The sequence below is a fragment of the Camelus dromedarius genome, chromosome 35, assembly GCF_036321535.1.
Source record: "Camelus dromedarius isolate mCamDro1 chromosome 35, mCamDro1.pat, whole genome shotgun sequence".
Lineage (NCBI taxonomy): Eukaryota > Metazoa > Chordata > Mammalia > Artiodactyla > Camelidae > Camelus > Camelus dromedarius.
This window is the reverse complement of record NC_087470.1, coordinates 13,533,295-13,559,131: the sequence shown is the minus strand read 5'-3', so window position 1 is coordinate 13,559,131 and position 25,837 is coordinate 13,533,295. Positions and strand designations below refer to the sequence as shown.

The 25,837-nt window shown below is 48.0% G+C and overlaps 1 protein-coding gene and 1 non-coding gene across 2 annotated transcripts in view; one reads left to right on the top strand and one right to left on the bottom strand.

Annotated features, from left to right (window-relative positions):
* Positions 1-25,837, top strand: part of EGFR (epidermal growth factor receptor) — a 181,049-nt gene that overhangs the window by 37,024 nt on the left and 118,188 nt on the right.
* TRNAA-CGC (transfer RNA alanine (anticodon CGC)) lies at positions 12,309-12,381 on the bottom strand. The gene has a single exon. It is a non-coding gene; the product is annotated as a tRNA-Ala (tRNA).

Below are 25,837 nucleotides of genomic sequence, written 5' to 3'. Positions count from 1 at the left end.
AGATACCCCAGGGACATCCATGTTGCTGCAAATGGCGTTATGTTATCATTTTTCATGGCTGAGTAGTATTCCACTGTATAAATATACCACATCTTCTTTATCCATTAAACATTTCATCTTGTGTTTTGGGAGTAATAGAAGGTCTGGGCAGGAGGCTGGCTGTATGGTAGACACTGTCATTTAGAAGGATATCTGGAAACATTTGAAAGAAGAAGTCATTCACGTAGGAAAACTAAAGAAAGAAGAAGGATATCTGGGCTTGTTCGCGCTATAACAACGCCGTTCCCTCTGAATAGTGGATGTGCAGGTTTCTGGAAATCTGGACGCTGTGGGACCTGGAGGAAGAGCCTGGACATTGGGGCTGGAGAGACCTGGTCCCAGCTCCAGCTCTGCATGTTACCAGCAGCGTGACCACATGAGCCTTAGGAAGGATGCATGCGCTTTGGTTAGCACAGAGTGAGCGCCCAGCAAATTCCTGTTGTTTTCAGTTACGTTACATGGACGTGGCCGAAACTTCTGCCACGTATCGGTCTTTTAAAGCGACCTTAAAGAAGGTGAGTGAAACGTTGGGAGACATACCTGTGCTGTTTAAACAAGATGCAAACTACAGGCACCCGGGCAGGTGACTTTTGTCCATTTTCCACCAGCGATATTTGAGCTGAAAACCAACGTGCCCACTCTGAACCATTCACGTGAAGCCAGTGGCTTTCTTTTCTTCTGTTGTTTCTTTTATTTCCTTTTCTTTTCTTCTTTCTTTCTTTCATTTGGGGGGGGTCGTTTCATGACTTACTTACTTAAATAATTGACCAAGGTGAAATTGGCAACCTAGAAATTAACCGTCTTGAAATGAACAATCCAGCGGCGTCCAGGACATTTCACAGTGTTGTGCAAACACCACTTCTGTCTCGTTCCAGAACATTCCCGTCCCCCAGAAATAAAACCTCTTGCACATCAGGCCCTTCCCCCCACCACAGGCCAGTGGCTTTCTGTTCGTTTTACTCAATAGGCCACTTGGTTGTGGACGTGCAGGTCCCTTGTGTGGGTGAGGGTCCTGCCTCTTCCGGAAGATTCTTGGTGTCGTTTGGCCCTCAGGTCCCAGCCCTGGGAAGGCTGGCCCACCCACGCGAAGGAACGCCGTGTCCCAGAGCGGCAGCCTTGCTTCCCAGCGCTCTCAGCTGCTTCCAATTACATGTAACGGGGCTGTCACTTCATCAGTGCCACTCTCCCATGTCCATGCAAATGTCAGACCACAGAGGAAAAGGAGACAACTGTGGATGCGCTGTGGTAGCAGTTACAGCCGCGCTCTCCCTTCCCCGCAGGGTTTCTTGGCTCTGATCAGACCAGTCCTTCCTAACCCAGATTTGCTGTGTGCGAGGCTCGGTTCTCCCTACCAGGGCTGAAGGTCTCCAAGGACGGCGTCCGTATAAATCGCCATGTAAATATAACTACATCTCGGTGCGAAGCATCACTGTCCATGTGTGGGTTTTTGGAGCCAAGACAAATGAACTTAGCCGAGAGACTCGGAAAAGGTGGGCCAACTATGATCTAATCTCCTTAACCTATTAAGCGGTTCATAAGTTGATTGACATACTTTCGGAGGCACCTAAAAACTAAGTCTGTTGAATCTTCGTAAGACCATGGTCTCTGCATGGATGCGTCAGCTGGAGAGGGGGGGGGTCGGGCTGGGGGTGCGTCTGGAGGTGATGGGCCTAGCCTGGGGGGCTGCGTCTGCCGGAGGGGGGGTCGGGCTGGGGGTGCGTCTGCCGGAGGGGGGGGCTCAGGCTGGGGGTTCGTCTGCCGGAGGTGGGGGGCTCGGGCTGGGGGTGCGTCTGCCGGAGGTGGGGGGCTCGGGCTGGGGGTGCGTCTGCCGGGGGTGATGGGCCTAGCCTTGGGGGGGTGCGTCTGCCGGAGGTGGGGGCTCGGGCTGGGGGTGCGTCTGCCGGGGGTGATGGGCCTAGCCTTGGGGGGGTGCGTCTGCCGCAGGGGGGGGCTCGGGCTGGGGGTGCGTCTGGAGGTGATGGGCCTAGCCTGGGGGGTGCGTCTGCCGGAGGGGGGGGTCGGGCTGGGGGTGCGTCTGCCGGAGGGGGGGCTCGCGCTGGGGGTGCATCTGCCGGAGGGAGGGGCTCGGGCTGGGGGTGCATCTGCCGGAGAGGAGGGCCTCGGGCTGGGGGTGCGTCTGCCGGAGGGAGGGGCTCGGGCTGGGGGTGTGTCTGCCGGAGGGGTGGCTGGGGCTGGGGGTGCGTCTGCTGGAGGTGAGGAGCTCGGGCTGGGGGTACATTTGCTGGAGGTGAGGGGCTTGGACCAGCTGGTCCTCTCGAGTGCTCGCTGCACGTTGTCATTCTGGGCTGGAACGGGGGTAGGGGCTGGGGGTCTCATTGCCCAGGGTTATAGGGCTGTAATTGTAGCTTCAGAGGAATTTAGGGCTCTGGAGGAGGAGCCAAAGCCCTGGGACCCAGGAGAGGAAGTGATGCTGGGGAGATAAGTGAAAAGGAACAAGTCTATCTTTTAGGAAGGAGAGAGCTTGAGGCTAGAAGCTGGAATGCCGGGGCAGGGAGGGGGAACTATTCGGAAATAGTTCCCGGTCCCAGCTGCTCCCAAGACTTGGTAGAGAAGGAAATATCAGTTTTGACTTAAGATTAGTCTTCAAAGACTTGGGAGGGTGGGGGGGGTGTCCACTGTGTAAGAAAGAGACAGGAGTTCTAACCTCAAAAGCACGTGAATTAAAACGGGAGTAAACCATGGCCACCAAAGGAGGAAACAGAAGTGGACCCCATACCCCAGGCAGCCTTTATTTTAGCTCATAGCTCTGGAAATCCATTACACATAATTAACTGTTGATCATTGACCCCTGTTGCTTGAATGGACGTGTGTTTTCTCTTTCATCACTGCGTACCTGCAGGGAAAAACGTACATGGGTTTCCGAATTCTCCTCCCTCACCGCCATATTTGTGCTACTTGGAATCATGTTTGATGGGCAGGCAGGCAGCATTATCCAGGATTATTCGCAGTATTATTTTACTGGGAGGCAGTATTGGGATTGTTCTGGTTTCCCAGTCGCCTCCTCTCCGTCCCAGTTCTTTGGAAATACCAGAAACTGACTTGCAGCATCGCCGAAAAGCGACTCAAAATGCAAGGCTGGTGCTCTGAACTTGAAGGTGCGTGTGCTTTTAAGACCAAGTTTGCCGAGCCCGTCCTGAGATGACTCTTACCGTGTTGTGGGTAGGCCTGTGCGCTGATAATTAGCCTGCAAGAGAGGCAGCGTGGCCCCTTCTCGCCGGGGAGGACACGGGCGACCGGAGAGGTGGAGGGACCGCCCCAGACCCACAGAGCCAAGCCCGACCTGGCGCCGTCTGCTGCCAAAGCCGCTCCGCTCCTCCAGCCCACCTGGCATCTCCATTCTCATCACTCGGGGTCAGATGGAAAGCACAGATGGGGTCCAGTTTCAAACAGAAGAGCCATTAGGATATCTGTGCTCGGAAGCCAGAACGACGGCCACATCCAACTGGTCCCGTCGCCTCCTCGACTGCATCCTTTTCTGCTTTGGCCGGTTTTCCCTCCCCCTCTGTCTCCCCCTCGATCCTCCCTGGTAAAGTCGTTAAGGGCCAGGCTTTGTCTAACTTTGGTCCGTAAGAGCAGCCTGTGCTGCTGCAGTTGGAACAGCATGGGGTTCTTTGGACGGCGGCCGAGTCGCGGAGGGGCCGAGTGTGTGTTTACAATGAAAAGACCAGGTGTGGGAGGAAATATAATGAGCAAAAAATCCTTTTTTTTTTTTTAAGTGAATACTAAACCTCCACTTACGGAAAAAGTTCTCTTCCCGTGAGATCCCCCCACCAAAATGTTTTACCATTGGTGCGCACAGAGGTTATGGGAGCATCCTGGGACCAGCTGGGCTGCACACGGCATCACCCAGGCCGACGAAGTGCATCCTGAACAAGAAAAGTGGGATGAAGGGTCTGTGCAGCGAGGGCAGCAAGCAGGTGGCTGGGGTGGTTCCGAGGATGTGCTGTTGGTGAGGGCGACGCCAGAGCATCGGGCAGAGCAGCACACGCAGGCCCGGAGGCACCTCTTAACTTGTCCTGGGACGTGACTTCCAACTGCTGTCTCTCTCTCTCAAACTCAGAAATCAAGCTGAATCTGCACGGTAGTTCTGGGGCTTTTTTCTGGGCGCTGCACACTTTTCTGGCTTTCCTTGTCTTTTACCTCCGCACGCATCCCTCAGGGAGTCAAAATCTAACATGAAAAATACAGCGTTTGGTACATTTCGGTCATCTGGACACCACGATCCTTCATCGCTAATGGTTCCATTACCAGTAACTAACATTTAACTAGTAACAAATCAACATTCTTATTGCTGCGGTGCCTCCAGATGGGCCCAAAAAGCAGGAAAAAATTGTATCAGTTCTGCTGGGTTCATTTGCCTGAACATAATAGGAGTTGTTTTGTTTTGTTTTGTTTCTTCTGCTTTGAAAAGAATGATCTTCCCAGGACTGAAGGCAAACTTCCAAGCCCAACTGAACATCACTTTTTGATGCATAACAGAATATATTTTTTGAGCTATGTCTTGAATATTTAGAGATTGATTTTAAAGTGCATGCAAGCTGATGTACAAATCTGTAGATACAGAACGAAGGGTTAGCAGTGGGTTGTGTGTACCACTCACAGGCCTTGGTTGACTGTCAAGGTGAAGTCATCCCACGTCATCCCAGTTGTGACGTTTTCTTTACCAGGACGCCCGTTAGGCACACGTCGCCAACACACTTGGGAAATGATGGAATGTAGCGTTGATCGCAATTTCAAAAATCGAGAAGTTTTTTTTTTTCTTTTCCTTCGAGTATCCTGCATTGCTTTGTCAAGGAGAAGGTGACAGAAAGCGGACATCCTGCGAGGGCCCCTCACCTTTTCAGAGTCCGATTTCCCCTTCTTTGAACAACACAGGCGTGCGTTAGGGGCGCCGACCGTGGGCGCGGCGGAAAATCTGAGTATAAGTTGACGGTACGCGCCTTCAGCCAACAGCAGGCTGTGTGGTGCTGTGGTATTTACCGTTGGGGGGAAAAAACCCACATGTAAGTGGACCTGTGTCCGAGGGTCTGCTGTACAGACAAGAACACATAGGTAGATACAAACCAGAGATGTTAGAGAAATGCCACTAATGTTGATCCCCCCGCCGTTTTGTTTTTTTTCTCTCATTGAGTCCTTCAAATTCTCACCCAATGACCACTGGCTCACTCTTTAGGTACAATTTAAACCCAGTTAGAAACCAGAAGCTCTTGTAAGTCCACAAGGGATTTAAAATGCTTGAGAGCAGCAAGGAGAGACGATGTAACCATTACACAGCAAGTTAATGCACAAGGATGGAATTTCTCATCGATCTTCCATGTCTGATTTTTGGAAGTGCCCGTCACAGCCTCGAGAGCAAAGAGAAAGTCAGAGGATAGAGGACAGGAAGGCAGATATGAGCTTGGTGAGCGGGTCATCGGCGTGATGGCCAGCAGCCCACCTGGGTGGAGGTCCAAGGGGTCAGCGGTCCCCCCGTCACCAATGGAGAGGCTCGCCTACACGCTGCACCGCGAACCAAAGACGGTGACTTCGGAAGGCATAGAGCAAATGTTTCACAAATATTTATCCAAAAGCATTTCCATCAGCCTTCACAAGGCTTACGGAAGTCAACCTGAGTAATCTGGAAGGTGACGGTTTTTGGTGGTGGCTTGATCCCTGATAACTGGGGAGCCAGATGGAGATTTTTTTCCTCTCTAGTGTCTCAGAAGCGTAATTCTGGAATTCCTTAGCTTCCGGGGGATTCTTGCTGCATTCTGGGTTTTTCATTTATAAACACTTAAGACGTTCTAAGTAAGTAACTCCCTAGGGAGGAGAGAGGAGAAGGGTGGATGGGGAGTAACCTTTGCGGATGACTCATGTGCTGGGTGGAAATTCCCCGAGCGAGTGAGCTGTGCTGGGTGACTCTAAAGAGTTAAAGCTTTTTCAGGCGCCTCTGATTTATTATTCCCGGAATGTCATTTACTCACTGGAAGTATCTGGGTGACACGAACACATTTGTAGCCCTTAACAGATCAGTTTTGTTTTAAGATTCAAAATACTCAAGCAAGGAGAGGTGGAAAGTCATTAAAAATGGACAGCCAGTTTCCCGGGTTTTTTGTTTTTGTTTTTTTTTTAAAGGGCTCATTAAAAGGTTCCTGTTGCAAAAAGAAATAGCTTTAGGATCGTGGCACCTTGAAACATGTCGTAGGCATGGGGAGAGGTCTGCACATGAAGCCAGAGTTAAGGTTGAAGCATCACCAGGGGGATGTGGAGCGGCGAGGGCACGCGGACTTCGTTTGTCACTTCTCTCCGCTTACATGTTCTGATATTCACCGTCGGGTTGAAGGCATCTGGGGAAACAGAGTATAAGTGAACTGATTTTTCTACCAAGTGAAGTTGAGTCATGCAGCCTCTGTCCTTCCTAAACGATTCTCTGCTGCATTCACTCCTCGATCACTCAGCACTGAGGTTCCGGAAGTCTGTTCCTGTCGCGCGCCGTGTGTATTTCGTGTACATATCCCTTCAGTTTGGAGAGACCCCCTTACCTTTCGGTGGGTGGCGTTCTTACCTCCAGAAATACGAAGTAACATTTGCGAGTCACCGTCATCGAGTTTGGCTTTGGAGAGCATTCAGAAAATCGAGTTTCAGAAAATCACAGAATTGGTAACTGAAGGATCAACACTGTGGTTATAACATTGCGGCGTTGCATAGAAAACGAGTCACCGCCGTTGACTCTTATTTGCAGACTTCGCAGCCCTTTTTCGACACGGAGACGGTTCTGGGTGGGCTGGTGTGGGGACACCGCGAGGGTGGCGTCTGCAGAAAAGGGAACGAGATTCTGCAGGCAGGTTGGATGGCAATGCCCTTAGCAAACGCTCTTCAGTACCACACAGGGCATCTCTTTCCACTGTCAGGTTTGGTTTCCTGAGTCACAAAAGAGGACAGGTCAAACGCCAATTTTAGATTGATATTAGGAAGGTAAGATAAATCTTTGATGCTGTTGGACTGAGGGCTGAGCTCACCTGGGATGCTGTGGACTCGCAAAGAAGAGAGCATCTCCTTGGTACCGGGACCTGCTCCTCTGCACTGGCACCGCCCCCCACCCCCAGGACTGGCACCTCGACGTGTGACCATGACTGGCAGGTTGTTCTGGCTGCTCCTGGGGTCAGTCACACATTCCTCTTCTTTGAAACGGACCCCAGCAAAGACAAATGATATGTGCCGCTCCTAAGCTTGGAGAAAGGATACAGCAAGAAAAAAGGCATGATTTCACACTGACACAGACCTTCCAGAGCTTAAAAATAATTAATACATTTACGGAGAGCTGGAATGATCCAACTAATTGGAGACCGAATTGGCAGTTGCAGGAACAAGATGAAGTGCTTTTCAAGATTAATTAGGGACACAATATGAGGCAGGGAATGGAACTCATGAGAAATTATTTCAAAGTATTACATTTATTGGAGGAAATCATTCGTATGGAAAATGAACCAAATAAATGCCTTAACAAGCAAGCAAAAAAATGATAAAAGTCCCCAAAAAGTTAGTTACTGGCACATCATGTTCAAAAACTTAAAGGGAGGGACCCCCGTATCATCTTTGGAGTCAAAAGAACACTCATTGTTTTGGTTTGGTTTTTTGTTTTGAAATATCAGAGTGATAATAATTTTCCAAAGACAAAAGTCCTGAATCAACACCATCATTCTGTTCCAGGCATTCTTTTTAAAAAAGTTTTATTGAAGTATAGTTGATTTACAATATTCTGTTAGTTTCAGGTGTACAGTGTAGTGATTCAGTTTTGGGTTTTTTTCTTTTTTTAGATTATATTCCATAATAGATTATTACAGGATAATGGGTGGAATTCCCTGTGCTTTACAGTAAATCCTTGTTGCTGATCTGTTTTATGTATAGAAGTTTGTATCTGTTAATCCCAGACTCCTCATGTGTCCCTCTCTCCATCTCCCCTTTGGTAACCATAAATTTTGTTTTCTATGAGTGTGAGTCTGTTTCCGTTTTGTGTACAGATTCATTTGTATTATTTTTTTAGGTTCCACATGTAAGTGATATCATATAATATTTGCTTTTGATTTATTTCACGAAGCATGATATTCTCCGGGTCCATCTATGTTGCTGTAAATGGCAGTGTTTCGTCCTTTTTATGGGTGAATAATATTCCACTGCATATTATATACATTAATCTTAAGCCAATCATCTGTTGATGGGCACTTGGGTAGTTTCCATGTCTTGGCTATTGTAAATAGTGCTGCTATGAACACGGGGGTGCAGGTTAGAATTAGAGTTTTTGTCTTTTCCAGATATATACGCAGGAGTGGGGTTGCTGGATCATAGAGTAACTTTATTTTTAGTTTCCTAAGGACCCTCCATACTGTTCTCCATAGTGGCTGCACCAATTTACATTCCCACCAACAGTGTAGGAAGGATCTGTTTTCTCCATACCCTCTCCGGCATTTATCATTTGCAGATTTTTTGATAATAGCCATTATGACTGGTGTGAGGTGATACCCCGTTGTGGTTTTGATTTGCATTTCTCTGATAATTAGCGATGTTGAGCACCTTTTCATGTGTCTGTTAGCCATCTCGGCGTCTTCTTTGGGAAAATGTGTGCTCAAGTCTTCTGCCCATGCTTTGATTGGATTGCTTGGTTTTTTGACATTGAATTGTATGAGCTGTTTGTGTATTTTGGATATTAACCCCCTTGTTGGTCACATTATTTGCAAATACTTTCTCCCATTGTGTAGGCTGTTTTTTCATTTTGCCTGTGGTTTCCTTTGCTGTGCAAAGCTTTTAAGTTTAATTAGGTCCCATTTGTTTACTTTTTGCTTTTATTTCTTTTGCCTTGGGAGACGGAGCTAAGAAAATATTACTACAATTTATGCCGAAGACTGTTTTGCCAGAATTGTCTTCTAGTTTTGCGGTGTCATGTCTCACATTCAGGTCTTTAAACCATTTTGAGTTTATTTTTGAATATGCTGTGAGGGAATGTTCTAATTTCCCTGGTTTTCTTGGAGCTGTCCAGTTTTCGCAGCACCTCTCGTCAAAGTGAATTTTTTCTCCGTTGTATATTCCTGCCTCCTTTGTGACTGTAGGTGAGTTGACTGTAGGTGTGTGTGTTTATTGGTGGGGTCTCTGATCTGTTCCATCAGTCTGTGTGTCTGTTTCTTTGCCAATACCATCCTGTTTTGATGGCTGTAGTTTTGTAATGTGATCTAAGGTCTGGGAGGGCTAAAGATTACTTTGGAAATTCCGGGTCTATTGTGGTTCCCTATGAATTTTAGGATTCTGTGTTCTATTTTTGTGGGGGAAAAATGTCCTGGGTATTTTGATAGGGGTTGTATTAAATCTGTAGATTGCTTTGGGTAGTATGGCCATTTTAATAATATAGATTCTTCCAATCCAAGATCAAAGGATATCTTTCCATTTCTTTATATCATCTTCATCTTCAGTTTCCTTCATCAGTGTTTTAGAGTTTTCAACGTACAGGCCTTTCGCCTCCTTGGTTAAGTTTATCTCTAGATAATTTTTTTAGGAGGGGGATGTGATTTTAAACACATTTGTTTTTTCACTTTCTCTTTCTGATATTTCATTATTAGTATAAAGATTTGCAGCCGATTCTGGATGTTAACTTTGTGTCCTGCACCCCTGCTGGACTCATCTGTTAGCTCTCCCAGGGTTTTTGTTTGTTTGTTTGTTTGTTTCTCCTTTTTCAGTTTTGTTAGATACAAAGCTCTCCCAGTTTTGGGTGGAGCTGTGTCATGTATTCCTCATAGACTTCAGGCTGGATACTGACCATTTTTTTTTTCTGAAAATAGAGAAGGACACAGACAAAAATTCTAAAAACTCGATAACAGGCCCCTTCTCTGTCTCTTTTTTTTTTTTCCTCTCACTTCCTGCTGCCTCAAGTCTCCTTGGGGGTAGTGCTTCCATTGGCTCCAATTACTCTGGGAACAGATAAGCAGCTCCAGATAAGATGATGGTTTTCTTCAGGGATAGTCTGGACTGAGACACCGAGCAAGGTCAAGGCAAAGGCTGCCGTGTCCTCGTGTGTAGCGCACAGTGATGGCCAACTAGCCGGACCCTCCCTGGGGACTTGCCCTCGGTGGTTACTGTCCTCGCCTCCTGCCAGTTCTCGGTGCAGCCATCCACACTGTGCGTCGGTCCCAGATAACCAGTTTATATAAAAGTAGATAAAAGACAAATTTCTTCTGTACTGCACAGGGAACTCTATTCAATATCTTGTAATAACCTTTAATGAAAAAGGATATGAAAATGAATATATGCGTATGTATGCATGAGACCAGAAATTGACACCTTGTAACTGACTATACTTCAATTTAAGAAAAAGAAAAAGAAAGAAATGTCTGGAAGGAGCGGAGGGGCAGGGTAGGCAGGGCAGCCTAGGAGCAGCGTTAGGGCGTGTACTTGGAGTAGAGAGGTCTGGCTTTGCCACCGAACTTCCCGACTCTTCGGGACCAGGGTTCACTTCTTTTTGCTACTGTTTCTTTAGGAGAAAGGTCATGAGACTTGAGTGCCCTATAAAGCAGTTTCGAGACCTTCAGTTGCAGGCTGATTGCAGAGACGAGCATGGGGCTGACTTTTCCTGTTCGGGGTTTGCCCACCGACAGCAGGGGTGGGAAGATGCAGGACAGACTTCCCTGGTGTTTGAGGACAGGGCACCCCAAGAACTAATCTACCTGCCGCCTCCACCGGTCACACACAGGGGTGTGATTGCACACCCGAGCACACCCTCACGTTCTCTCTCCCTCTCTCTCACACACACACACACACACACACACACCCGTGTTATGTAACTTTCAGACACTCTACTTTCAGAAAAAGTGTCCAGGAATACGTCATGTACCCAACCGAGCTGTGACCTGAGGTTTCTTTAGTTCTGACAGAGAGCAGTGCAAGCTGCCTTATTTTCCAAGCAACACACTTGAAAAGCACTTTGTTAACGTTTCTCTCCTCGATCTAAAAAAAAATGAAAGAGATTGTGTTGTGTCTTTTTTGAGGCCTGAAGCTCCCGTTTCCCCCCACCTTTTCCCGTGCACAGCACCTTCCTTTATTTCCCATTAACCAGGCATGGGTTTTGATAAGTGAACTCTTAATTTTTTTTAAAAAAAAAAGATGAGATGCTGGCATTAGAGTGGAACTTGGCAATCTCCCTCCCATTCAGGGATCTCCTTTACAGATGAGAGAATTGAGGCATTTGCAGGTGGTCATTTGCAAAGGACCCTCCAGTCTTCCAGTTTTGGTCATAATTCACAACGGGTGGTGATTTTAGATGGAAATAAACAGACACGTCCAGGAAGAAATGACGCATTCTGTGCCTTGGGTTTCCTCCGATCTGGCCGTTCCAAACCTCAGGTAGAATCACTCATCGGTATTGTGTTTCTCTGGTTTCCCCACACCCGGTCCTGCAGCAGGGAAAGGCGGGCGGAGAACAGAAAAAAAAAAAAAAAAAAAAGAACAAGGCTGATGGCTTTCATCCCAGGAGAATCTCACTTAATCCCAGCTTTATAAAGTTTTGCTTTATTCCATGGCAACACGGGGAGACACAGCCCACTCGCGGGATGTTTCAGGAGCTGGGAGCAGGTGAGGTCTGGGCCAAGTTCTCCGGCGGGAGGCCGAGTCGTGGCCATGGTCCGGCCGCGTCTCGGGCTCAGCCGTGAGATCCCGGAGGGTCCCCCGGGGCTGATCGCCCCCAAAGCAGAGCAAAGGCTGGGCGGGCAGCTTCCAGCTCTGCTGGGAGGAAGAGGGAGGAACCTGGGGACTGGTGTCCTGTTCCGAAGCAGGGAGAAGGGTGTAGGGGACAGAGAAACGTAAGAAGACACAAGGGCCTGAGCTGATCCCCCAAACTGACTTTGTATGTTTTGTGTTAAGGCTTTGGGGGCAGAAGGAAAGAAACTATGTTTTTTTGTTTGTTTGTTTGTTTGTTTTAATTAAGATACAGTCAGTTTACAATGTTGCCAATGTCTGGTGCACAGCACAATGCTTCAGCCACACTTGAACATGCATATATTCATTTTCATATTCTTTTCCACCATGAGCTACAAGATATCTAATGTAATTCCCTGTGCTATACAGTATAAACTTATTTATCTATTTTATATGTACCAGGAAACCGTGGTTTTAAATCTGTATTTCCATTTGCTTCTGTTACTTATAATGGTGTTTTGCCTATTTTTTTTAATTTGTATCTTTTTTGTTGGTGGGGAGGTAATTAGGTTTGTTCATTTATTTTTCTTTATTGGAGGGGCTGGGGCTCGAACCCAGGACCTTGTGCATGCGAGGCGTGCGCTCTACCACTGAGCTATTCCCTCCCCCACCCTTGCCTATTCTTTCTAAAACTCAGGATCTTCGAGAAATGTATGAAAAGTTCTCTCCAAATTTCTTACTTTTGAAAGGAGAATTGAAGCCAGGGAGGCTGGAGGTGTCTATTAAATACAGGGCCCTGGCGGCCGTCTCCTCACAAGCGTCTGGTTGGCAGAGTTTTGGTGACTCGGTGGCTCAGTCTTTCTCTGCATCCCTTTTGGGATGTGAATGTCTCTCCCTTACGACCACCCTTCCAACATCTGTGTGTGCACGTGTGTGGGTCACAAGAGCTTTTTAGAAACACTTCTACTTAAATACTAGCATGTTTGCAGATTATTCTTCAAATCAGTGCAGAATCACAGGGTTCCCTCCAAATTGCATTTGGAGAAGAGAAACAAAATTTATTTTGCAGATAGACTCTCATCACAGTCAGGTCACACATACAGAGATGTTCCAGAGTGTCGCTTATCTCTTGAAAGATAACTCACACAGTTTTCTGGGCAAGGCAAGAAGGCAAAGGGAAAAATATTCAGTAACTTAGCAACATAAACAGCAAAGAGCCAAGGGTGCAGCACATTTTTCTCTTGGATCGGGCCAGAAAGTAACCCAAAAACACAGCATGGAGAAAGCTGGAACGCTGCTGCGACAGTCACCGTGATCGGTGCGGTCCCCGATGGGAAACCCGCCAGATACACAGACGCGTGGTACCCGCCCCTCCCCGACCGTGACTTTGAGCCCAGCGCTCATTTTGTTTGTGACCTGCAGGAAAGTGACATGTGTGCGTTTGATCAAGTTCAAGGGCAAACTTCTTTTGACTTTACAGAACAGCAGTTCAGGGGTCATCGCTGTTACTAGCGAAGTCGTCTGGGACTCAGGTCTTCAGGGGATTCTGTACGGACTTCATTCAGCACATAAGCTTACTCTGGTGGATTTACGGCTTTATTCGAGGTGCTGCATCTCGGTAGGAAGTGCACACACACAATGAAGGCAGACAGACGAGGTGTGACTCCCGGCTCCCCCCTCGTCCCCGGTCAGGGGATCTCAGTAAGTCCTGTAAGCCATCTGCTCCTTTGTGACCTTGTGACTTGGCCCCGAGGCCCGTGGCGTGGACGGGGTTCCATGGTGTGTGTGAAGGGGACCGGTGCCCGGCACGTGGTGAGGTGGCTGCTGTCATCAGCGGTCCTGGCGATGGTTTCGCTTTCCAAGAAAGTGACTTTTCCATGCAAAGGCACCGGTCCGTGAGGACAACTTCATGTCAGCACAGTTACCCATTAGTTGCTTCCACCAATAGGATCAGAAATGGGGTGTGGTGTCTTTTTTTATGACTGTTGGCTGCACCACAGACAGATTGCTTGGGTGTGTTTAAATAAATACTGACAAATGCATTTAACAGTCTGCTGTTCTGTCTCCTTTCGTGGTCCTTAAAGATCCTTAAACAGACTCACAGACAAAGAAAAGAAACTTACGGTTACAGGGACGGGGAAGACGGAGAAGGGATAAATTGGGAGTTCGAGATTTGCAGCTACTAACTGCTAGATATAAAATAGATAAACGACAAGTTCATACTGTAGAGAGCAGGGAACTATATTCAATATCTTGCGGCAACTTACGGTTAAAAAAATATGAAAACAAATATACGTGTTTTCCTGTATGGCTGAAGCACTGTGCTGCACACAAGAAATTGACACAACATTGTAAACTGACTGTACTTCAATAAAAATATATTAAAAAAAAATCCTTGAAAGATGACAGGACAAATGAAAAGATGTCCAGAGTCACCCAACATCTCCAGGGGACCCTGTTTTCTCTACTTGTTTATTTGCCAGTTTCTAAAATGTCATATGTGTAGAACGTTCATGTATCTTTTTAGGTACGTGGCTACAGTTCCTTTCAATTCATCTGGAAAGTCTGCTAACAGTCAGACTCCAATTTCTCGTCTTAATGTCTCATTACGTTTACATAAGAAATACTCAGGCTGTGCTCCGCGCGATCACCCTGCGAGGCCAGACTTTGGGCTGAGTCCCTGACCAGAGCATCACCATCTGTCTTCCCTTGGAGTGATGCAAATATCTAACCTGTCAGGGGTTTTTTTTTCTGTTATTTAATCACTTGATTATCTATGATTCTTTTTTCCAAAAACTGAAGGACTGCCTCAGCTCAGATATGTCCAGGATCAAAGAAGGGCTGATTCAGTCTTGGGACGACACTGTGTTGAGAGCATCAGCCTCACGGCGTCTCCCTCGCGGCCGGTTCCCTCCCGTGGCATCGGTGTGAACATAGTGCCTCCCTGGTAGGATTTTTGGTGAGAATAAAATCCAGTCCTCACTGGAAGACTTGAGCACCACGTATGGATAAGGGACTGGCCGGAAATACCCCCACAGTCACTGGACTGAGGGGGCGGCCAGTGCCAACATCACAGTGGTACCCACGTGTTCCCCCAAAACTCCCTGACTGAACGCAGATCACGTTTTACATGTGGCCTGTGGGGACGTGAAATGTTCAAGGGTGAACTCCGTTTTGAGCTTATGTGACATCCTGGGCTCTGATGTGCTGTTGAGAGCATTTGTGTCCACTTTGTCCCATTGTCCCCACACGGGAACAGAGGAGCTGAAACCGGAGCACTTTCTAGAGTCATCCGAGTCTTATTTGTGTTCTTCAGCCACCCTGTTCATTACAGAGAAATCCACCGCTGCATCAGATTTCATTTTCCCCACCTCTGAAGATGTTATCAGCTTCATTTTTTTTAAATTGAAGTACAGTCAGTTACCATGTGTCAATCTGTGGTGCACAGCACAGTGTCCTAGTCATGCAGGTAAACACATATATTCATTTTCATATCCTTTTTCATTATAGGTTATTACAAGATACTGAATACAGAAGAAATTTTTATCTATTTCATATATAATAGTTAATATTTGCAAATCTCGAACTCCCAATTTATCCCTTCCCACTCCCTCTCCCCCCAGTAACCATAAGTTTGTTTTCTATGTCTGTGAGTTTGTTTGTTTTGTAGATAAGTTCATTCATGTCTTCCTTTTTCTTTTTTAGAGTCCACATATGAGTGATATTATATGGCATTTTTCTTTCTCTTTCTGGCTTATTTCACTTAGAATGACATTCTCCAGGTCCATCCATGTTGTAGCAAATAGCATTTATTCTTTTTTATGGCTGAGTACTATTCCATTGTATAAATATACCACATCTTCTTCATCCAGTCCTCTGTCGATGGACATTTAGGCTGTTTCCATGTCTTGGCTGTTATAAATAGAATCAGCTTCATATGTTTTTTAAAAAAGCAAATATGCTGTCTGTTGTGTCACTCAGTCAAGCAATTGCAACATATTTTTCTTTGAAGACTTTATATACTTACAGAAATGTGTATCCTCTACGAGGAATAAATTTTATGCAAGTTATAATTACAATACTGTTTGCATCTTTTTTTCTTCCCCTTTAGAATTGGAATAATCAGATCGTAGGTTGAACTCATATAGCTCTTTCTGGAAAAAGTGAGTGCAAGCCACACCCTTCACCTGGCGGGTGGAGAGGCGGGCGGGCGTGGGGCACCTGACCCCCGGGTGTGGGCGGGGCTCCAGGCACTGGGCGTGGCCAGTGGGCCCCTGCCAGGCTCTGCTGCTCCTTCAGTGCCCAGGCTGTCTGCAAGGTGCACGCTATTAACCCCGAGAGGAAACAAAGAGGCTGGCTCCCTCCCTTCGCACTTGCTCTGAGTCATGCTGAAAACGTTTCAGAATACGTGTTTTGACAATGAGTCCCCGTCCGTCCGGACCACATACTTACCGTGAGATCCCGTTTTGATTCCCTGCCCTGGCTGACCGATTACTTCATGGCTTGAATACCTTGCTGAGTTCACATCCTGGTTGTCTCGGTGAGAACTGAGACAGAGGACAGTGTCATCCAAATACAGCCTGGCTTACGGCGGGTGCCCCTGATCTGGCCTGTGTTTATAAACCAGAAACAGAAAGTGTAAGTTATGACATATTCTTTCACTCAATGCGAAAGGCCACCCAAAGTCTTTTCAAAATTATTTTTGAGACTAACGTGGACTTGGAAAAAAATATCTAAGTGTTTTAAACACCTTGCCTGTTCGCCTAATACCTAATGCTTTTACCTCGGATGTGTCAGGAAAAGGACAATTTCTCCCTACCCCTCTAATAATTAAATTGACACAAGACAGATTAACAGGAGGGGAATAAAACCCAATTTAATTCATATGCACAGACGTCTCATAGAAATGGGACCCTCAAAGTGACCAAAGCCAGCTGTTTTTGTATCATTTTAGACAAAGAAACACTTATTTGCGGAGATTTAACAAACAAAGAGGGGCTTGTGCTTCGGGTGGCCGACAAATGAGAAAGTGACAAAGTTTGTTTCTACGGCTTTCTTAGCCTTGAATTCACCACGCCTGGTGATAAAAATGCTTTCTGTCCTCTTGTACAGAGAGGACACCTTCACGTGGGAGATTATTTATTTCCCACTTTCTAGGAGAAAGAGGAAGGTCAGAGTGGGGTTTTATATCATTTTTTCACCAGCAGTTTCTCAAATGACTTGAAGTCACAATACTCAATATGTCTTTGAGGCATATTTTGGGGTGGCCTGCCCCCAAAATTATCGAAGAACATCTAATATTTAGGAAAGCCTAAAACCATGTTATAAATTACCACTGCTACAAATTGACCCATTCCTTGAAGTCCAGAGAAACTTGTAATCAATTAGGAAGCTTGCTGGCTGTCAAAATCAAGATGATTTTTTTCTCTTATGGTAGCTAACCTGTCGTTCTCATGACCCAATAAAGAGTTCTCTTCAGATGGATACTTCAGCAAAGCCTTTCCATCCAGAATTTGAACCTTGCGATTGTCAGCTATCAACCCTGGACAATTTTGGTGAAGGTTCTTAACCAAAAGAGTCCCCTTAATGGAAAAATCAGCCTAAGAACAGCCTCAAGGAAACATCTCACGGTGGGGAGGGTGCAGCTCGGTGGTAGAGCACATGCTTAGTATGCACTAGGTCCTGGGTTCAACCCCCGGTGCCTCCATTAGAAAAGCAAACAAAAACTAGTAATAAATAAATGAATAGATCTAATGATTCCCCCCCAAAAAAATTCAAAAATTAAAAAAAAAAGAAAATAGAAAAAAATTTAGTGTAAGATACCAAAAAACAATGAATTGAGCAATTTAAATGGGTAAATTGGGTGGCATGTGCTTTATATCTCAGTAAAGCTGTTTTAAAAAAAAAAAAAAAAAAACAGCTCACAATCCTGGTAAGGTCACTTTGTCGCCTTCTTAAAGCTCCTGCGGAACATTCGTAAGTCACCGAAAGGGGGGGCAGGGGCGCACCGGCGGCCGCTGGAGCTGCAGTCTTGAAACTGACACAGCGGGAGCTCAGCTCGGGGAAACTGACATGAACCCCGCCGGTGTGGACGCCGCCTCCTTCACGCCGCTCCAGCCCATCGTCGAGCTGGTTTTACCACCTGACGTGTGGACACCGTGGCAGAAGTCCCCATCACAGGGCTCTGAGGACAGAAACCGCTTGCAGCCCGTGCTCACGGGGGTGGCGGTGAGTGCGGACTTGGCAACGACACAAACACGAAAGGAGCCCCGGCGTGTATTTTGGAACCAATGTGTCGCTCCGACTTGTCCCCTTGGCTTGGCCCCCCAGTTCGCATCACAGATGATACAGAGCCGTGTCCCTCCCAGATCTTGGGGACACGTCTTCTTGAAGGCGACTAGGACAGGCGCCCTGAAGCTCAGGTTCCTGGGACCCGGAGGCAGGGCCAGGGCCGCGGGGAGGGGACAGCCGGGCGCTCGGGGCCCTTCACGAGTGCACCACAGCTGCCTTCCCTGGCAAGCTCCGAGCTACACAATGTACTCCGGGATTGGAACACTCGATTTTTTTTTCTTCAGCTGGTTTGTAAATAGGATTGTACAAAAATCCATGCAAATCAACTCTCCGCATCAGAATGTGCTGAGCTAAGAGGACTGTTAAATCAGACGGGCTGGCTTTCAGGGGTGGGGGTGTGCGTAGCGGTGCTTTATAAGACACGGATAATTTCCAAAAAACTGGAAATGTCCAACACTGTTCACCTTGACTATTGTCCTCGTCCACTTGTCCCACGTAGCAATGGCCCGGTAGTAACTAGTTATGATGGGGCATTTGATGTCAAACATCTCATTTAAGGCATTTGCTGTCAGCACTGTTTTATTAGCTTGAAATGTATTCAAAGCCAAACTATATGTGAGCTTTGCTAATTTTTCGGGTAGCATCCCTCGCTAAAATTCTCAGTTGAAATACGATTTTCACCATAATTGAATAGATTACAGAAATGGTAACAAAATGTTAAGTATCCTTAAAACCTAAGAAAGACCTGTAAGTTCCTTCAGTCTAAGGGCCACCACCAGGCAGTTTTGTTACCGAGACTCAGGGACCCCAGGAAAAGCTGGTTGAATCTGTCAGAGCAACCACTCTCCTTACACACTTTGATGGTTAACATTTGATGAATATTATGTGGCCCTGACTTAGGAACACAATTAATGTCAAGAGAATAATTCTCCTTTTTTTAAAAATAATTTTTTTAATTGCGATCGAGTCAGTTTCCAGCGTGGTGTCCATGTCCGGTGCCCAGCACAGCGCCTCAGTCATACGTGAACGTACATATATTCATTTTCATGTTCTTTTTCACCCCGAGCTACTACAAGACATTGGACGTATTTCCATGCTCTGCAGTATAAACTTATTTGTCTACTTTGTATATAGAATTCTCCTTTTTTAATCTCTTATCATTTGGTTCTGATTTTCACACACACCAGCCAAAGACACACCCACACGCACAGACACACATCTTCATCTGTTCCGTCTATGTGAGCCCTTCAGACCTCTTCTTAATAAGACCTGCTTACTCCTTGATTCGCACTGCATCCAGCAGGGAAAAGCTTTCTTCTCCTTTGCATTCCATTTGCAGAGCGTACAGTCCATTCATGCTTGAAGAAGACTTACCTGTGCATGTCAAGCCCCTCCCCTAGGATGTAACGCCACGGAGCCGTGAGCACCCCTCATTTATCCTGGATCTGTGTAATGCCTGCCTGTTCTACCCCATCACCGGTGCGGCATTAAGGTCGTCAGTAAACAGACGGTGAATAAAAGAGAGACTGCGGGAGATTGACTTGCAGCCGAAGATCTGAACCTTCTCTTGCTTTGATGTTTAAAAACCAAGTTCACCCCCATCTTAGAACAGAAAAGGGCAGAATGAAAATTGTCCGCAAACCCACGTTAGTACCAGTGTGTCCGCTCAATTGTTGAACAAACCCCCGTGAGGTGACTGAGGTGTTGACAAGTCATCTGGTGTTTTGTTAAGGTTAATTACAGATTACTTTCCAGGCTCAGATTTCCGAAGAAGGTATTGGGGTCAGATCTTCATTCTTTGCAAATCGAGGTGGAAATCGGCGGTTTAATATTCTGTGCTAGATGGCGGTACTTTTAAAAACACATCCGTGTGCCTAGCATAGGACCTTGGGCACAGAGACATTCCTTAAATGAATCACTGAATAAAACTTAAGTGTATAAAAGATCATATTAAGACTGAAAAGTTTCCTCACTGGTTAAAATAGTGAACAACTCTTTTGCGCAACGTACGTTGTATGATTTCACTGCTGAATTTTTTGACCTCAGTCTTGGTATCCACACAAAAAGGAAAAGTCTGTCTTCTGTCTTTTTTTTTTTTTTCTCTAAATTAAAAGCTCACGCGTGCCGCGTGCCCTGCCGCACGCTTCATCGTGTAATGTCTGGATTGCTGATGAGGGATGACGATGTGATTAAATGGCAGAAATGTTGACTTTCCAAGTGGACCCAACCCAGGGTAAGCCAGGCTGGGGCAGTGATCAGACTGAAAGACTGAGGTCTGAAATGGGCCAGAGCAGGAGCCCCAGGTCCCTCGGTGAGAGTGGGGACCTCGTGGGAGGCCTCGGGTGCTGGACTCCGTGGATGGAGCCGGAGTTCCGCTCAGAAAACAGGAGCTTGGAGAAGGTGCTTCTCCGGGCGCACCCTTAGCTTTTCCCTTCTTAAACTAAAGCAGTGGCAGAGAGCTGGACATTGTCCCCTGGGCGGACGCCGCCGGGCTCTGTTTGCTTTGGCCAGGACAGCTTCACACAATTGCAGTGTTTCACCAGTTAAATGCTATCGGTGGTGAGCCAGCGACACTGTGGGTGTGGAGCGGGGAGGGCGGGTCCTTCGCTGGCTGGCGTGGGGCCACTTGTGCAGGCCTGGCTTCCCGCCCTGGGCAGAGGAGCCGTCTCAAATAGGCTGTTTCTGCCCCTTGTGGCTTGTCTGGACACTTTGGGGGTATTTGCCCTTCCCCTGCGGTATGTTCCAGTCCCTGGGTGTTCTGGTCCCTGTGGGCATGTGGGCAGGGAGGGAGGGGTGAGAGATACCCCCACATCTTCCCTGAGAGCCCGAGCTGAGCCAGGAAGGTCCCTCCTCACAGCCAAGCCCTCGGCACCCCAGTGTCTCCCCACTGCACTTTTAGAGAAATGCTTTTGTGGCTTTATCTTCCTTAATACCTCAACCATGCGCTGATGGTCCCAAACCGAATAGTGTCTGAGTCTACAAAGAGCCTGTGAGCGCCATCCTTCCTTCTTCTGGTCCCAGCACCCAGAGGAGAACCGATCTCACGCACTGTTGCGTGTTCCCACACCTGCACTCGTCAGCTTGGGGACCACGCTGATGGCTGCAGGTGCCAGGGCTGTCGGGTTAGGGCCCTGCCGGTGTGGCTGACATCGTAGGAGCTTGGGGGCCGTGACAGGTCTGCAGGGTGGGGCTCTGCTCAGAAGGACGCAGGTGTGGGCAGCCCTGGGGCAGCCCTCGGTCCCTGGGCCCCAGAACATCTCCTCCATCACATGTGCCTCCTCCGCAGAGAAAGGGAATAAGAAGAAGGTTTGGGAGCTCTGCTGTTCTGTGTAGCCCCGCATCCTTGCCTGGCGCAGAGCGTGGTGCAAACACAGGCCACCAGTCCCCTACCCCCCCGCCTCCGGGGACAGGTGCTTATGGTCAGTTAGGCTTTCAAGAGGGAGCAGAGAAAAGGAGATTGGCAATCAGGAGCTTTTCTTGCCCCTGCAGGGAGGGACCAGCACGCCGGAGGCAGCCGCTCGCGGGCTGGTGGCCCTGGGGGATGTGCAGAAGGAGACAGGGCGGGCTGATGGGGAGATGGAGATGCCAGCATCCCAGGCTGGTAGGATGCTTGGGGGTGGGGCACCCAGAAAGTTGAGAACAGGCAAGATCTGCAAGGCGACAGAGAAGGGACCGCTGCATCCAAAGAGTGACTGCATCCAGAGGATGCTGGAGAAGCCGATGGGGCTGGGAGGAGGATGGACGGGTGTGTGGCTGACATGGTGGATGTGAGGCGCTGGGATGCTGCTGGGGGTGTGCTGGAAGTTCTTCCAGAAAAATCAACTGAAGGTGTCAGGAATGCATATCTCCCTTTACCTCCCACCAAGCTGTGGGTTTTTTTTGTTTCCTGTGTTCTTCCTTCCAGGACCAGGACTAGGGTGACAGGGGAAACAAGCCAAGATCTTGTCTGCATCTGAATTTTGATGACTCGGTTCATCATGGATTGTATTTCATTCATTTGGGTTTTTTTTAAATACTGCAATAAGCGTCTGTCCTGATTGCAGAGTCTTCAATTTTCCCACCCCGCCTGCTTCTTGCCTTTGTCGTTGACAAAGCACCTTACAAACCTGGGGAGGGAACTTGCACCTAATTCCACATCGTGTATCAATGATCGTTTTGGAAAAACTGCGGGGAGAGAGGGGAACGAGGCCAGTTGTTGGTGGCCCTGCCCCAGGTGTCCCCAGCAAAGCTGCAAACATTTAGGCTGTCGCCAGAAGTAAAACATCTGTGCATTTAGAGAGCTCCTCATGTATGTCTTGTGTATGAGTTACAAGTCCTTGGTCAGATGCGTGGTTTGCAAATATTTACTCCCAATCTGTAGCATGTCTCTCCAACCCCCAAACAGGCTCTTTTTTGGAGCAAAAGTTTCTCATTGCAAAGTCCAGTTTATCAGGTTTTTTCTGTTTGTTTTATGGGTGATGTTTCTCGTGTCACGTCTGAGAATTCTGCACCGAAGTCCAGGTCCTGAAGGCTTTCTGTTCGGTTCTCTTGTAAAAGTTTCCTGGTTTTGCATGTCAGACTTAAATCCTTGATCTAGTTTGAATATAATGCGTGAGCTTTAATTCATAGATCTTTTTTCTTTTTTTTTTTTTTTCGCCCGTGCTGTCTGACTCTACCCTGTTTCCAGACTTCTTGCCTAGCTGTCAGAACTAGGAGCTCTTGTTTCTTTTTGTTTTGATGATAAAGGTCAGCCACCAAAAGATGGACGTGGGGAGGGACAGATGGGGACATTCCTCCCTTTTGCACTGTGACCTCAGGGCGACTCAGTGCTGGTGATGCTGGCAGCGCCCCCATCCAGTACACACTTAGAAAAACACCCACAAAAGGTGGACACAGAAGAACAAGCAGACCGTCACCAGGCCACCTACCCACCACCCTGGGGCATCGCTGGCCATTTCTGCACGACTCCTTGGCGTTTCCTTGATGGAGACCCGGCAAAGCGATCACTTAGGATGCGTGACTTTTTTTTTCTTTAACTTGCAAGACCTTCCCCTCTGCCCACAGCATACTGTTAAGTTTATTCCTGTTTATACTCTGGGGGATTTTGAAACCAATCATAGGCTCACAAGGTTGCCCGAGAAACGTTTCAAGACGTAACATTCAGTTCAGCGGCTTCCAGACATTAGCTGAGGGTGAAGGGTTCATTTTAAATGTGTCGCGTTTACACATAAACGTTTACAAAATAACGTCTTTACAATATCACTCCGGTACTGTTTTCTTTTCTTCCTCTTTCCATTCTGTGTCTTTTTCTTTCTCTCCTGCTTCATGCTGTTCATAACCCACCAAGACGATTTCATGACACACGGCTGGGCTGGGACCCACTGTCTGAAAAACCAGTCTAGGGCCCGCTCCTCAGTGCACAGGAGAGGAAACTGAGGCCATTTGTGGGGAAGTGACTAAGCCAGCATTGTTTGAAGCTCGTTACGCAGAGTCCAGATTAAATATGTGAAGGAACTTGAGTCATCCTTCAGTAAAGACAAGGTGTTGGACCCTCACCCATCCATGTAAGATGCACCATCTTACGTCACTGGATTAAGACCCGTCCCACTGCAGGATGACCTCATTTTAACCGGATTGCATCTTCCAAGGCCTCGCTTCCGAATAAGGTCACATCGTCACAGGTACCAGACGTCAGGATGTGGCCACCGCTCAACTGAACAGTTCAGCTCAGAGCACAGTCACCTGGGGACCCCGCTGGAGGCTTTGATCTTGGTGGCCACGACCTTGGAAATACCCGTGTTGCAGGCAGCGGGGAGCGTGTGATCCGCGACATGCGCTTAAAACGCAGTGTTCACTTCCCAAGCCTGCAGCCTGTCGGCCTTGAACTCCAGTGGAGGAGCGCTGCCTTCGGGTTTTGCTCATGACTCACACCACTGAGCCCCCCTCACCGTTCAGACGGACTGGAGCAGATGGCCTAGCGTCTTCTGAACACGGTCTTTTGCAAATGCATCATGAGAGGGACACACAGCAGGTTGCCCTTGCCGGGGCGGGAAAACTTACCTGCCACAGAACAGACGGAGTGATGCGGGGAGACACTATATATGTCCCCAGTTTTAAATTACTTTTAAGGTGATTGGAGCTTTCTGCTGGATCTACGATTGAAAGCAAAGAATGAGGAAAGAATCCTTTTTTTATTGACCCCCCCTCCCCAAAATATTGCAACTCATTAATCAAATTTGTGGTTTAAAAAAATCTGTGAGCTATAATGCAGACAGTCATCGCTCAAGCACGCTGAGGAGTCTTCAGGGAAATGAAATCTGCCGTCTCTGAACATCACATGGGTCCGTCAGTGACATACTGAGAATGGTGGCCCAGGTTCAGTAAGGGCCTGGGCACTTTTAATACAAGAAATGAGGCAGGGGTGACAACAGGGACCCCAATGAATGGAGGAAAACGGGTGTGGGGCGTGAGGAGGGCCGTGTCCCAGGTCTCGGTGGAGCCCCTGGGACGTGCCCCGCCAGGTGTGGGTCCTTCGCTTCGCGCAGGAAAGAATTGAAGTGCGAACCGCAGCTGAGTAAAGGCAAAACCACTCACATGTTTGGTGCCTGGGTTCTCAGGGGCTCCCGGTGCCCTCATCTGGCTGGTTCTCGCCTGCAGCTCCTCCAGGGTCATTCGGGGTGCTGGGCAGAACCCACCTCTTGGAGGTTGTAAGACTGGGGTCCCCCCCACCAGCAGCCACCTGCCCTCTCACAGCAGGACTGTTCGCTTCTTCATGGCCTGAGTGTCTTTGCCAGGAAGGGCGCAGCCAACTATTTAAGCGCTGCCATCCTCAAGCCAGGCCCACATAGACACTCTCCTTTTGAGTCTGGGACCTGGTGACATCTGCAGAGTCCCTTTGCCTTCCCCATGTAACCCAGTCCTATGGTGCATTTGGGTCGAGTTGTGTTAAGAGATAAAGACAGGAGATACATAGCAAGCAGGCTCTGGGAGGGGCGTGACTGGAAGGGGCCAAGGGGTGGGGGAGGCACTTGGAAAAGCCACAGGGAGAGATAACGAAGGCCTGGGGGTGCTTAGCTGGGAGGATCTGAGAGTTGCCTTCATGCATTTGAAGGGCTGTTACTGGGAAGAGGAATTTGACATCCTGGCCGCTGGCCTCCCAAGAAGGGTGGTAAGAAATTCTGAAACATTGGGCTTGCCTGCCACGTTCCTTCCTGGCTCCCCCAGTTCAGTTGCTGGTCTGAATTCCAGGGGCGCCCAGCCCTGCCCACAGTCCTCGCAATCAGACATCAGAGGACGCTCAGCTGGCCGTTTCCACAGCATTCATGCAAGTCCTTTTAATGTTGCACAAACTCAGCATCATTCCTGCCTTCTTTAAAGTCTTCTGCGCGCATCCGTTATCCCACGGGATGGCCTGGCGGAGCGGGTCAGGTCCCAGGTCCCCACCCTGTGCTCCTGGACCCGCAGACGTCTGCCCCATCACACTGAGCTGTTTTCTTTTCTATACAATGGGGATGATTCTGTGTCTAAAAGATTCTATGAAAACCCAACAGAGCGACAGCAGAAAGAATCAAGCATACAGCTGGTGCTCTGTGAAGACGTCTGCTTTCTGAAAAATTGCTTCTGAATTAACCAGACAAGAATCCTTGAACATTTAGAAGGTTTAGTCTTGGCCACATCGTAAAGTCGACGGTGTGGTCAAATTCTGGCATGCGCTTTTGCGAAGCGTCAGGCAGAAGGGGAGGTGACACTCAGGGTCCCTCTGTCTCTTGGCACAGCGCGGGGTTCTTTCCGCAGCGTGTCCTTAATTCTTACAGGTGTCCTGGTGACACCTGGCGATGCGGACTCCAAGACT